This window comes from Amblyomma mixtum, chromosome 1 (genome assembly GCF_055824585.1).
Source record: "Amblyomma mixtum isolate Tamu chromosome 1, ASM5582458v1, whole genome shotgun sequence".
In the NCBI taxonomy this organism is placed as follows: Eukaryota; Metazoa; Arthropoda; class Arachnida; order Ixodida; family Ixodidae; genus Amblyomma; species Amblyomma mixtum.
The window spans coordinates 42,768,086-42,780,442 of NC_143012.1; the positions used below are offsets into that span (position 1 = coordinate 42,768,086).

At 47.6% G+C, this 12,357-nt stretch overlaps 1 long non-coding RNA gene across 1 annotated transcript; it reads left to right on the forward strand.

Moving 5' to 3' along the window:
* The first annotated feature begins 1,729 nt into the window (after positions 1-1,729).
* LOC149366153 (uncharacterized) lies at positions 1,730-11,519 on the forward strand. Its single transcript, XR_016284285.1, has 3 exons — positions 1,730-1,842; positions 6,793-6,904; positions 11,455-11,519. It is a non-coding gene; the product is annotated as an uncharacterized LOC149366153 (long non-coding RNA).
* Positions 11,520-12,357: the final 838 nt, after the last annotated feature.

The following is a 12,357-nucleotide window of genomic DNA, read 5'->3' on the forward strand; positions in this document are numbered from 1 at the left end:
TGCCTATAAATGCCTAAATGCGGCATTTCGGTCCTCGGTGCCGTTTTTCAATTTTGAGACATCTGTCTATGTGCGGTGAAAGGCGCGCGCCGAAGCACACACAAAAGGCACGGGTCTCGCCGAACGTTTTTCTCGAATTGTAACTAGAGGCGAGTTTGGAAAGAGACCTGACATATATTAGTGCAATCTTCTCAACATTGACGGAAAGAATGACAAAGTTGGAAAAGGCTGGGCTCTCAATAGATGAATCGTTGAAGGTAGTGGCAGAAGTACCGCAGCACCTCGGGGACTGGAAGGAAAGGGCGCTACTGCTTCTACGAAAATGCAACAAGTGGTAGAAAAAAAGAAATGCCTAGAAACAATTTCCCATATCAGAGTCTACGCGGAGACGATACGGCCACATCACCTGAAGGCCTAAGCCTTTATCAACTCCCATGTTTTAGGTTCGCGCCACTAAGTTCATGTGAAGTCAAAAGAAGCCTTTTAACGTACAAAGCTATGCTTAGCGAAAACCAAAGGAGCGTTAAGTTCGAAAACCTGATAATGCGCTTTATTGCTTCAGTTGAGGACTGCGTACGCTACATGCTTGACTTACAAATCCTGTACTGATGAATAAAGAGTATTATTGAAAGCGCCTATTTCAATATTTTTTAGAGCCTAGATGCCTGCCTATTTCGGGGTTATTTAGTGCCTAAATTTCCGGGCCCTAGTAATTACGCACAAGACAAGAACAATATGCTCTGTGTACATACCACTACATCTCATAGTTGCTATCCTCAATTTGGATCCAGCAATCCTTTTCCAATAATTGCATGAACTATATGGGGTAGTTGGGGATTTCAATGCACACTCCCCCTTTTGGGCAGTGAGCGCACCGACACCAGAGGCCAAATAACTGAGGATCTTAAAGGTACAGGTAACATACGAATAATGAATAGTGGGAATCACGTATTCTGCCCCAGCTCACGAAAAACGAGCTGCCTCGATTTTACCTTCGCATCGCCATCAGATTTTAATTATTTTATTTTAGATGTTATAAATGATCCTCGTGGAAAAGACCACTCACCCACGCTCTTAATATTATCGTCCTCAATCCAAATCATTCCAACACGACCTCGGCGCTGGAAACTCCAACTAGCTGACCGGCCTCTGTTTGCCACTAATGCTGCATTACACAAAGCATTCTATGATGAACTTAGCATAGGTGAAATAAATGAAAAATTAACCACCTGTATAATTTCTGCTGCAAAGATAGTGATTCCACAAAGATCAGGAATAATAAGGAAAAATGTCAAGGTTTGGCGGACACAGGAGTGCAGACTAGCAAAAAAAAAAGAACAAAACAAAGCATGGGAAGTATTTCGGTGGTACCAAGAGAGAAGAACCTGCCATATGCGTTAGACTCCATTCTTATTCTTCTTGTTGTTTCCTTCTCATGATTCATGATTCGGATCAGCGGTCACAACCTGCCCTAAGTAGACATATTCTCTTGCCACTTCCAGCCCCGCGCTAACAATTGCGAACTGCTGTTTCCTTGATAGAGTGCTGAACATTACTTTGGCTTTCTGTATTTGAATTTTGAGACTCACTGTTGTGCTGTGCCCGTCTAACTCATCCATCATGTTTTGCTGTTGATGTTGAGTTACCTAGCAAGGAAATGTCACCAGTGAATCACATATTACATAAGTATTCTGCATTAACTCATACCCCAACTTTTTCATTTCAGGCCCCGGAACACCTCCTGTAAACAGGCGTTGACTAGCATTGGCGAGATCATGTCTCCCAGCCTGACACCTTTCCTTATTGGAATTTCATTGCTGACTTTATGAAGGACTATGTTAGGTGAGTAGTCGTTATATGTATCTTCCAATATTTTGACACAACACTCTTCTACACCCTGATTTCGTAATGCCTGGATGTCTGGTGAGGTTTCTATTGAGTCGAATGCTTTCTCGTAATCAATGAGCGCTCTATATAGAGGCTGGTTATATTCTGCGCGTTTGTCTATCACCTGATTGATAGTGTGAATATCGTATGTTGCCAAGCATCCTTTACGAAAGCCTGCCTGATCATTTGGCTGATTTAAGGCTAATATTGTCCTGATTCTATTTGCGATTACCTTGTAGGCAACAGACAATAAGCTTATCGGCCTGTAATCCTTCAAGTCCTTGAAGAATTATAGGGTAACGTTAATGAATTCATAACCATATATGCCAAATTGGCCATTCTGAACTTTGCATTCATATGTCCCTTGGAGTCCTCCCACCACTCCCTGCGCAGTGGTGCAGCGGTTAATCAATGCGCCACTGCCCTGCAATGTCAGGTGCTGCCACTGGTGGGTCTTATGCGGCCATTTGTTGCTCTTCCCCCGCAACCTCCCCTGATAAATCCTTAATTTAACACAACCTGCCAGGGTGGTCAGTTTGCTCACAGTCCGGTGAGCAGGTTGTGATGACGCCATTAAGTCACGTGAGCTAAGTTGCTCCTGCGTAGTTCATTTTCCCGGCATTCAAAGAGAGCCCGCGAAATTTGAAGAAAGAACGAACATGTGTCTGTGCTTTCTCTACCATGCTCTACCGCCCTCGACCCTGTATTTAACGAACAAATCGCGCACGATAAGCCTGTTGTAGAGAGCGGTCGACGTCGCTGTCAGCATCGGCCTTAAAGTACCTTCGTGCCTTCGTTCGGAAAATTTCAAGCTTTCGCCCCTGACCCCGATATTAAGCGATATCGCTGGCAGTTGAAAGCCAGTCGAGACGAAGCTTTAGTTCGGTCATCATAAAGCCAAAAAATTACCGACGATTACGTTACTTCCTAATGCGAAATTTGAGCGCAGCAAATAAGCTGTTTCACCTTTTCGATAGATTGAGGCAAAGAAATCGAGCAACACATGTATGCGCTATCACAGAATTTTTTTTTTAGCAGACGGAGGACTTCCATCGGTCGTCTCGCTCATGGCTCAGAAAGAACTGGCAGATAATTTCGCAGTGGCGAACGGCAGCGGCAATTTCGGCTCGGGCGGTGCACATATACAGATCCGCCGCCACCGATCTGGCTCTCTGATTGCCACCGCACAGGGCGAACGGCAGCGGCAATTTCGGCTCGGGCGGTGCACATATACAGATCCGCCGCCACCGATCTGGCTCTCTGATTGCCACCGCACAGGGCGAACGGCAGCGGCAATTTCGGCTCGGGCGGTGCACATATACAGATCCGCCGCCACCGATCTGGCTCTCTGATTGCCACCGCACAGGGCGAACGGCAGCGGCAATTTCGGCTCGGGCGGTGCACATATACAGATCCGCCGCCACCGATCTGGCTCTCTGATTGCCACCGCACAGGGCGAACGGCAGCGGCAATTTCGGCTCGGGCGGTGCACATATACAGATCCGCCGCCACCAATCTGGCTCTCTGAGTGCCACCGCACAGGGGTTGCACTGGAGGAGGAGCGAAGAAAGGAATTAAGTTCGAGCCGGCGCTTTGACAACCGGAGACTCGTAGGAAGAGGGGGGAGGGGGGCGGCGTGTACACCCAGCGGCAAACGATGGGGGCAGAAGCGCGCGCAGCAAGCGGACAACACGATAAAGGGAGGAGGGAAGAGATAGCAGCGACTGACTGATGCCGCTGACGCCGATAGTGAGTCAACCCCAGCTGCGGATGAAAGGGGGGCGGAGCTGGTTACGAGGCCGACGCCGACGACGACGCGAAACCCAGGAACGGACGCCAAAGAGCTGCGCTCTAAAATAGAAAAGCGTTGAAGTCCAACCCCTAGTCACAAGTAACAATGGATCAAATGTCATCCGCGTTTTAAGACTGGCGTTTCATTGGACGCAAGCCCCTATATAACGTGCGTTCTTCGATTTCGTCGATATTTTTTTGTCCCAAACCTCTCCTCAGGTGGCCCACTTAGGTCACCTGACACAATGACGTAATCTCAATATGCCCATCGGACCAACGTTTTTAGATCCCTTTCAGTTTGAAAGCTGAGGTGCGCGGATTGTCGCCTTTCCGTTTCCTTCCGTGCGGTGGCGCTCGCCACGCTGTTTGCCCGACCAGCGTGGCCCTTCGCGTCTACGCCATGGTCACCGCCGCCTGATTTGGAGCAGCCAGCAGATATCAGCGGTCCTGTGCCAGCTGTTGGCAGTGACGCCTATCTTACAGTATAAAAAAGCTTCAAGCAAGGGTGCTTAAAGCATCCCACCAAAAAGATGCTAGAGTTTACCAACATTGTAAACAAAGCAATCCCGATTTCTTTGAAGGAAGGTCCCGTTTTTGAAAGGGACATTTTTTGGGAGCTGCTAGACGAGCTTGAATTGCAAAACCGTGTTCGGCTTGGATGTGCAGAGCATATGGCCACTTTTACATGCCAAGTGCTGCATTTTGTCATAAGGACACGCATCCACTTCTAGGCGAGAGACGTGAACCGTCGGCTAGAGAACAGAGAAATATTGTCATTGCAAATAAAAAAGCTCGCCCTCAAGTAGCCATTCCCTCCGTGCTTCCGACTTAGTGTGTCTGCATTTAATGCTTGTCTGTGTTCAATGAAATTAACATTCTAAAAATGAAAGTGCAGTACGCTGCTCCTGTCTGTGCTATCATTGCAAATTAAAAGCTCTTCTATAGTACTATTCCCTCCCTGCATCCAGCTAAGTGTGTCTGCATTTATACTTGTGTTCTCTGAAATTGGAATTGTAAAGAACGTGCAAAATGCTGCTCGCATGTGCGGTGCTTCGTTGATAATATAGCGCGGAATTTCGTGACTGATCTAGAAGCGGAACATCGCTAGTTTTATCCTTTCATTAAAGTTTCGTGCATTCTCCCGAAGAAATATTGATAGCTCTACTGCAACATACGCATATCATGAGCGCTAAACGTCGCAAACGATTGGTTTTTTGCGAACTGGCATCAGCCTGCTCTTTATCTTACCCTTACTAGCCAGGTGAAACATTTCTTTAACCATGAGGCTGAAGTTTCAACGTGACAGCTCCAAAAGTACAGCAAATTTGAGTTCGACGTGTTCGCTCCCAATGTTATCGCGGATGAGAACAGGCTGTCACAGCAACTGCCAAGCGCGAGCGCTCCGGCGCCTCCGGGCCGACAGCGACAGCAGCGCCGCGTGGTGAGTGGAAGCGGACGGGGACCGCTTTCTCGGGCGCGGCGCGGGGGAGCTTGCAAACTGAAAGGGATCTAAAAACGTTGCATCGGACTGTATGCAAACTGCCGTCCGTGGCAGGTGGCGGTTCAGGTGATGACTGATCGCCAGAGGTTGCCTGAGAAACGCAAGCCCCACCGGCGGCAGCACCTGTCGCATCCCTTAACCGCTGCGCCAGGAGTGGTATGTGGACTCCCGGCGAATTATGAAATTAGAGTAGACAATGACCAATTCAGCTTACGTGGGCATCAACGCTATCACGTCGTACCCTGAAGGCGGAGCGTAAGTGTGTCTTCGCCGATCTTTGTATGAAGCGTGCTCGACGTTGAAACAAAAAAAAAGTGAAAACCGAAGTTCTAGCGCATCGAATTCATACATGTCTGATATCTTCTGAATGCATGCCGGATGCATTGCTTTTCTTGGTTTAAAAATTGGCTGTGGCTTAGCTTGGTTAAGCCCGGTAATTGCGAAAGCAATATCCGTAGCTACGCCATGGTTCAGCTGGTAGTGTAGCTGGTGGTGGTGCATCGGTTATACTATCCAATCCAATGCAATCCAATCGAATCGAATCCAATTCTATCCGCTAGGCGCGCCGCGCGCGGCGGGCGCAGGAGTTAGGCAGCAGCTACCAAGTGCGGCCTCGCCTCGCGACGACACAAGTTGGGCCCCTGGTGTTTGCGGCAGATGGCATTACGTCATAGCAGAGGTCAAGCTAAAGGTCAACGGTAGCTACCGTGGCCTCGCCACGCGAAGAGCTGAAAGTGAAAGTAGTATTGCTTTCGCAATAATAAGTGTTTCTTTCGACCTCTCGCATGAAATACTTGGTGCTACAAATTGTCGGGGCATAGATGGCTGTAAGGAATGCGAGACACGGTAACTGTCACCTATCCTGGACAACAGTGAACCTTTTACCCTTTTAGTGGTCCCCTCAGAAAGTATAGGAAATAAAAAAAGAGCGAGGGTACCCGTAGTAGCAATGCTTTGCCAGGCTTAACGCCAGTTCAAGATAATGAAAAGCAGCTGAATGCACAAAATAAAAAAGGCAATTTAAAGGGAAAATCAGAGTAGTAAGAAGCAAAAACAAAAGGAACCCAAAGACACAATCACAGGCCGCGACGAAAATCAGGGAAGTAAAAACAAAATCAATACATCCTCAGTCAACACCTTGCTGTTTCCGTCCCGAGCAACGCAAACCAAATTCGGTCGCTTGGTGTACGTAAGAAAACGAGAAAACAACGCCGTCATCGGCAAGCAAGTCCGTGTTCGGGAAATGCCAGGCCTTCTGGATCCATTACAATCAGCCGGCGCTTGCAAGGGTGACATCCACAGCTTGTTTGGAAGGCGTTAGGTGAAGTTTCATCTGATAACGGTGAATTTTTTGTTAAAAAACATCACGGATAGAGCCACCAATCTTAATTTAGTAGAAAGTGTGATCCTTTCTCAGCTGGTGCCACTGAACTCGTGGGTATCTTTCACAGGAAGGGTCATCTGAAGGGTAAGCCCTTCGCGCAGTCCAGACCATGCCTAGTCTCTTCGTCAGCTGTCAGTTTGTGGGCCTTTGCTTCGCCGTCACCTTGACAGGCTGCTGCTACGATGTGACGAGGAGGAGATTACACTGGACTTATTCTACTTATTTACAGATGCACGTGAAGTTCGCTAGCAAGACAAGCAAGCAGAGATCAGAAGGACCCACATCTAACAACTGGTTGCCAGGGGTTGGATCGACCATGCGGCATGATGCTGCTGCTTTTGGTGAGTGGTGCAACTTTGCTTGAATAAGGCATGTTGAAACTTGGAAAAACCCACCCAGGCGCCTCTCCGTTGTCTCCTCGCCTCTTTTGTGTCTTTGTGAAATTATTTGCGCCTAGGTGGGTTTTTCCAAGTTTCAACTTTGGTTGAGATTCGCCGGGCTTCAAATTTTGAGTTATTAAATTTGAACTGCTGTGAGCGAGTAGTTGTTCGGTCAGGCATGTGTGTTAACATGACGACAAAAGTTAGACAGCAGAGCCGAGGCTAGGAGCAGCAAGCATTGATCCCGTGAGATGGACAGAAGCAGATTTGCCAGCGCTGTGCGAGGAGTTTGGGGCGGTAGTACAGGATAAGATGGAGAAGCCTGATATTCGTAAATCTCTCTTGAAAACTGCCGACGACGAAACTATTAGTTTTACATGCGAACTCCTGAAACCCTTGTAGGGAAGGAAGCTGGCAGCAGTCACAGAGGAGCGGAAACTGAAAAAAAATGCAGCTTGAAGGTGAGACGCTAAGAGGCATGGTCCAGTATGAGGGAGGCGGAACTTCGGAAAAAGTAGAGTACCAAGTACAATCACGAGAAGAAGCTAGTAGCAAACTGTGAAGAGGCGCAACAGGCATAGCACGAGCGCAGGTCGGCAAAAGCTGACCGGACAATTCGCGAAAGAAATTTGGATGTGACGCACTCTCAGCTATACTTGTTGAAAAGAGGCGAAAAGAGCGTAAAATATTCGGACAATAATGAATCTGTGAGACTTCAGAATAGGACACACACACCTGGAACTACGTGCTAGTGGCGCTTTTCGAGCCGGAGGCAGCTGATGTCATGCCGAGCCTACCAGGTGAGGATCACTGTAGAACTCTGAAGAGAGCTCTATTTCGGCATTTAAGAGTTAGGAATGTTTGTCTAAATGGCAATAGGCGCTTTAGAGGCATAGTGAAGGAACCTGTTAAGTGCGACGACGCGGCCTCTGTCCAGAGAATGCCAGGTAAGGTTCACACCGTCGCCAAATTTTAATACCTCGACGCTGCGAATGAGAAATCAGTACGGATGGAAAAGAAACGCGTGAACTCTAGAGAGACCGCTGCCGGGTTTTGTCGGCGCGACATCAGCATAGAGGACCCAGTGCGGGAGGAAGGATGTAAAATACAATACGGATGCATAGTATACGCTTCAGCAAGAGCATCCTACCAGAAACGCATACAGGACATCGTCGGTAGCTAAAGAGTCCACTCTAGAGGACTGGACAGTCTTATTTACATGCACATGCGCCCTGGAAAACCGTTCCTACCAGAAACGTCTCTGTCATCCTGTTGTCAACAAGTGTACATCTAAAAATTATTTAACAGCAAACCTCACTTTATCAGGCCATTCACACTCCGCTTTGAAGAACAGTGGAAACAAATAATAGATGCCTTAGCACAAAGACATGAATATTTGCCACCATGGTACAACCTCCCAACAGTATGTGACTTCACGCTCACACATGAGCACATAATGCAAGAAAAATGTGACGCCTACAGTTGATTTTACACTGATGGCTCAAAAACAAAAAAGTGAAAAAAAATGATACCACTGCCACAGTGCGCATCAGTTTTTACTGCCAAGCGGTATGCCATCTTTGTAGCTGTACAGCAAATAGTAAAAGATAACATCAAAAATAGCATCAGCTACATTTATTCCCCAAGTATGCTCAATGCACTGCGCTCTAGAAATGCTGCTGAATCCACAAAGAGAAACGTGCATGATATAGTTAGTCACAACAAAAAAAAAATATAGCCATAAACTTTGCTGGGTCCCTAGCGATGTCTGAATTGAGGGTAATGAAAAAGGAGATGCCTAAGCTGTACAAGCACGATTTGGTCAAATACAATACGTGAACTGAGCGCATATGAATTGCTTGAAATTAATACACAGAAAACTGTGAAAAAAGTGGCAGGCTGCATGGAAAGGACTGGTAAACAACAAACTGCATTCCTTAAAGACCATTCTTGGAGATGTTTGTAGTTGAGGTGGAAGTTTACAAGTATAACATACTTTACTATGGTATTATCTCATGCGATTTTGAGAAATTCAACTAGGTCATGGCTGCTTACAAACCGACCGTCTAAAACCTCACCTTTACCCGTTAGATTCGCCACACTTGTCCAAGATATGAACGTACCATTCTTCAGTATTCTGGCGACTTCTTCTAAAGGCATAATTGATACCTGGGAAGGGCATCCAGTTCACCGTGACAAGTTTTCGGGAGGTTGGCAAGCATGGGTCGCCATTTGGCATAAAACAAAACTTCTTGTCCCTAAAAGCAAAGTGTTGTAAACTGATCCCAACAGCTATTGTATCGATATAAACGAAATTCCTTACCAGGACCTCAGGCACTCCGGAAAGCGTGGTAAGAGGTTCGGGACGAGGAAACACAGAACAAACCGCACATAACATTTTATTTTATTAATAAATCTAAGGATTGGAAGTATGCCACAAAACAACAAAAATATTCAAAGAAGTTGCTCTCTGCAGACTGAGGATAGGACATACACACTCACATCCATTAAAACCTAAACCGGCCCTACAATGCATGAGACGTGGAGCAGATATCTCAGCTCATGATCATCAGCCTGACTACACCCACTGCAGGGCAAAGTCCTCTCCCATGTCTCTCCAATTAACCCTGTCCTTTGGCGCTGTATCCCCGCAAACTTCTTAATCTCATCCGCCCACCTAACTCTCTGCCGTCCCCTGCTACGTTTGCCTTCTCTTGGAATCCACTCCGTTACCCTTAAGACAAGCGGTTATCTTGCCTTCGCATTACATGCCCTGCCCAAGCCCATTTCTTCCTTTTGATTTCAACTAGGATATCATTAACCCCCGTTTGTTCCCTCACCCACTCCGCCCTCTTCCGATCTCTTAATGTTACATCTATCAGTCTTCTTTCCATAGCTCGCTGGGTTGTCGCCAACTTAAGCTGAACCCTCTTTGTTAGCCTCCATGTTTCTGCCCCATAGGTGAGTACCGGTAAGGAACAGCTGTTGGATACTTTTCTCTTGAGGGATATTGGTAAACTGTCATTCTTGATCTGAGAGAACCCGCCATATGCGCTCCACCCTATTCTTATTCTTCTAGTTATTTCCCTCTCATGATCCGGATCTGCGGTCACTACCTGCCCTATACACCCGATGTTGGTGTTAACATCTGCACGTACTTTAACTTGGGGCGACCAAAAACCTTGTGTTTGGTGCTCTGAGCATTGTCATCATTTCGTCTCAGTCGAAAATGCGATGGCCGCGGCTGGGATCGAAGCAGTGTCAGCGAGCGCCATAACCATTGAGCCACCGCGGTGGCTGGTAAATTGGTTTCACTTCTGAAACTAGACCCACGTTTTTGTCACGTCTGTGGTCTCTACCGGGACGGCCGCGGGCGAAACGCTGAATCCCTGAACACAAGAGAGGGAACCTAGGATTATCGGTTGGCTGTGACCATCCAGAATACGTTGTATAATTTGTGGGAACGATCGTGGAAACTACGCAATATCATCTGAAAATTTCCGCGCTGTCCTGGCGACGGATTGAATACGACCAAAGCGGATCTTTTCACTTGTCGATAATTATGGCTTGAGAAGAAAAACAGACACGTAGTGGAAATGAAAGTTAGCTGAAGCTGCCAAGAGATTATGCCACTCTCAAAAGTGCAGTGAAGTGCTGTCCGAGGACGCAGTGTGAGATTTTTGGCAATACGAGGTATCTATGGCAAGCTTCTCGGCGATATTTTTTCAGAAAGAGCCTTTAAGGTCAAGCTGAGCAAGATTTTGAGCCGTGTAATATTTCTTTAGGTTAACGAGCGGGATTCATGCTTTGCGCAGTTTTCGGAAATTGTAGTTGTATGATAAGCTATGAGAGACCACCCCTTAATTGTGAATTTTGCATGTAGGCTCGCTTTAGTGGTCGCTACTGTTGTTGTCAGCTGCAAACGATTTTGTATTGCATTTGTATTGTCGACCATCGTGAAGTGGCCTGGGACATTGTTCCATGCTCGCAGAGAAGAGCAAGGGAAATCACCTCCCTTTGGCCAGTGTTAGCTACCAGTGGTCTGTCGACATTCTCCTGGTGATGGCCAACCGGGGAGGCATTTTCACGCGAGAACTCCCGTGAGCTGTCCAAAAACAGGCCGACGCAACGGCGGCTGCGGCAAGGGTAGAGTCTTACTTTGTCCGCGGGAGAGAAGGGGTGGTGAAAACATTTATTAGGAAGGAACAGGAACTATGCTTCGATCAGCCCGTGAGGGACCGGTCCCTAAAAGCACTAGGTGGAGGTGGCCGCCGCCCGGGCTCGCCTCCCAGTCCTCCCGGTTTGGAGGGACAGACCCACACCATGTGATCGGTGTTCGAAGACAGTGCTCTACTGCGCGGGCAGCTTCCGCTGAAGGAGGGGTCAATGCCTCGGGAAGAGAGGGAGGAGTTAGTACACCAAATCTCTTTGTCAGGCTCGCGTCATGCCACGCGTACGCACCCTGTGACGACGCCTGCTGTACTAACGCCCTTATTCCCTTATTCTTTCAGATCACGGACCCCCCGCACAGGAGAGGCAATACACTCCCCCTCCGCCCTCCCTGAGCAGGCGGGCCGGCCGCACGGTAAGGAAACTTTTATTTCAAACAGAAGTGCGAGGTAACACCGGAAACGTTCAGAGTAGCGTTATAGGGCTCGCGGAGATGGCCTTGGCCAGCCGAAAGAGGTGCGGCGATCTAATCCCTAATGTGTCCAATGTGTTCATGAAGCGAACTCGGTTCGCTGATCGAGAGCAAACAGGCTTTGCGAGTGCTATAAGCGAGTTCCCTATTCAAGTTTCACCGATTGGACAGCGAAATAGCTGCACGATGAGGCAAGGAGCAGATACGAGCTGGAAAAGAAAATGGAAAGGAACACGAAAAGACTACACAGTAAGCTAACAAAAAGGAAAAAGAGTCCACGAATATGTTTGCTCTGGAAAAGCAGCGGACTCTTTCAGGCCATCCGTAGCGTACCGTGTAGTGTGAGTGTGTCTCGAGATCCGAATTTTGCGGCCAAAGTGTCGTGAGCCTTTCTGAAAGAAATAGGTGAATTCCCGGCGGACCGCGTGACACGGCTTCGTGGCTAAATGACTTTATTGCGCGATATTCCTTCGCTTAGTTGTGGACTGGTGCGATGCCATTTGCGTACGCTTGCACGCTGATCATTAAGACCCGCTTCTGATGGCCGCAATGCAATATATGCAGGGATTGCGGAATTTTTTTGTGAGCGGAGGGGTAGGAAGTCGAGCTTTAGTCGCTAATGCATGGACCTCCTTTGAGAGCGCTAATTGAAAAGAACGTGAGAAAACCAGGCAGTGTAAGCTGTGTTTTATTAGTAAGGGTGCTTCCGTATGCTATATCAATGGGCACGCTGCTGCAGGTACTTGAAAGCACCGCAATAAGCACGCATGGA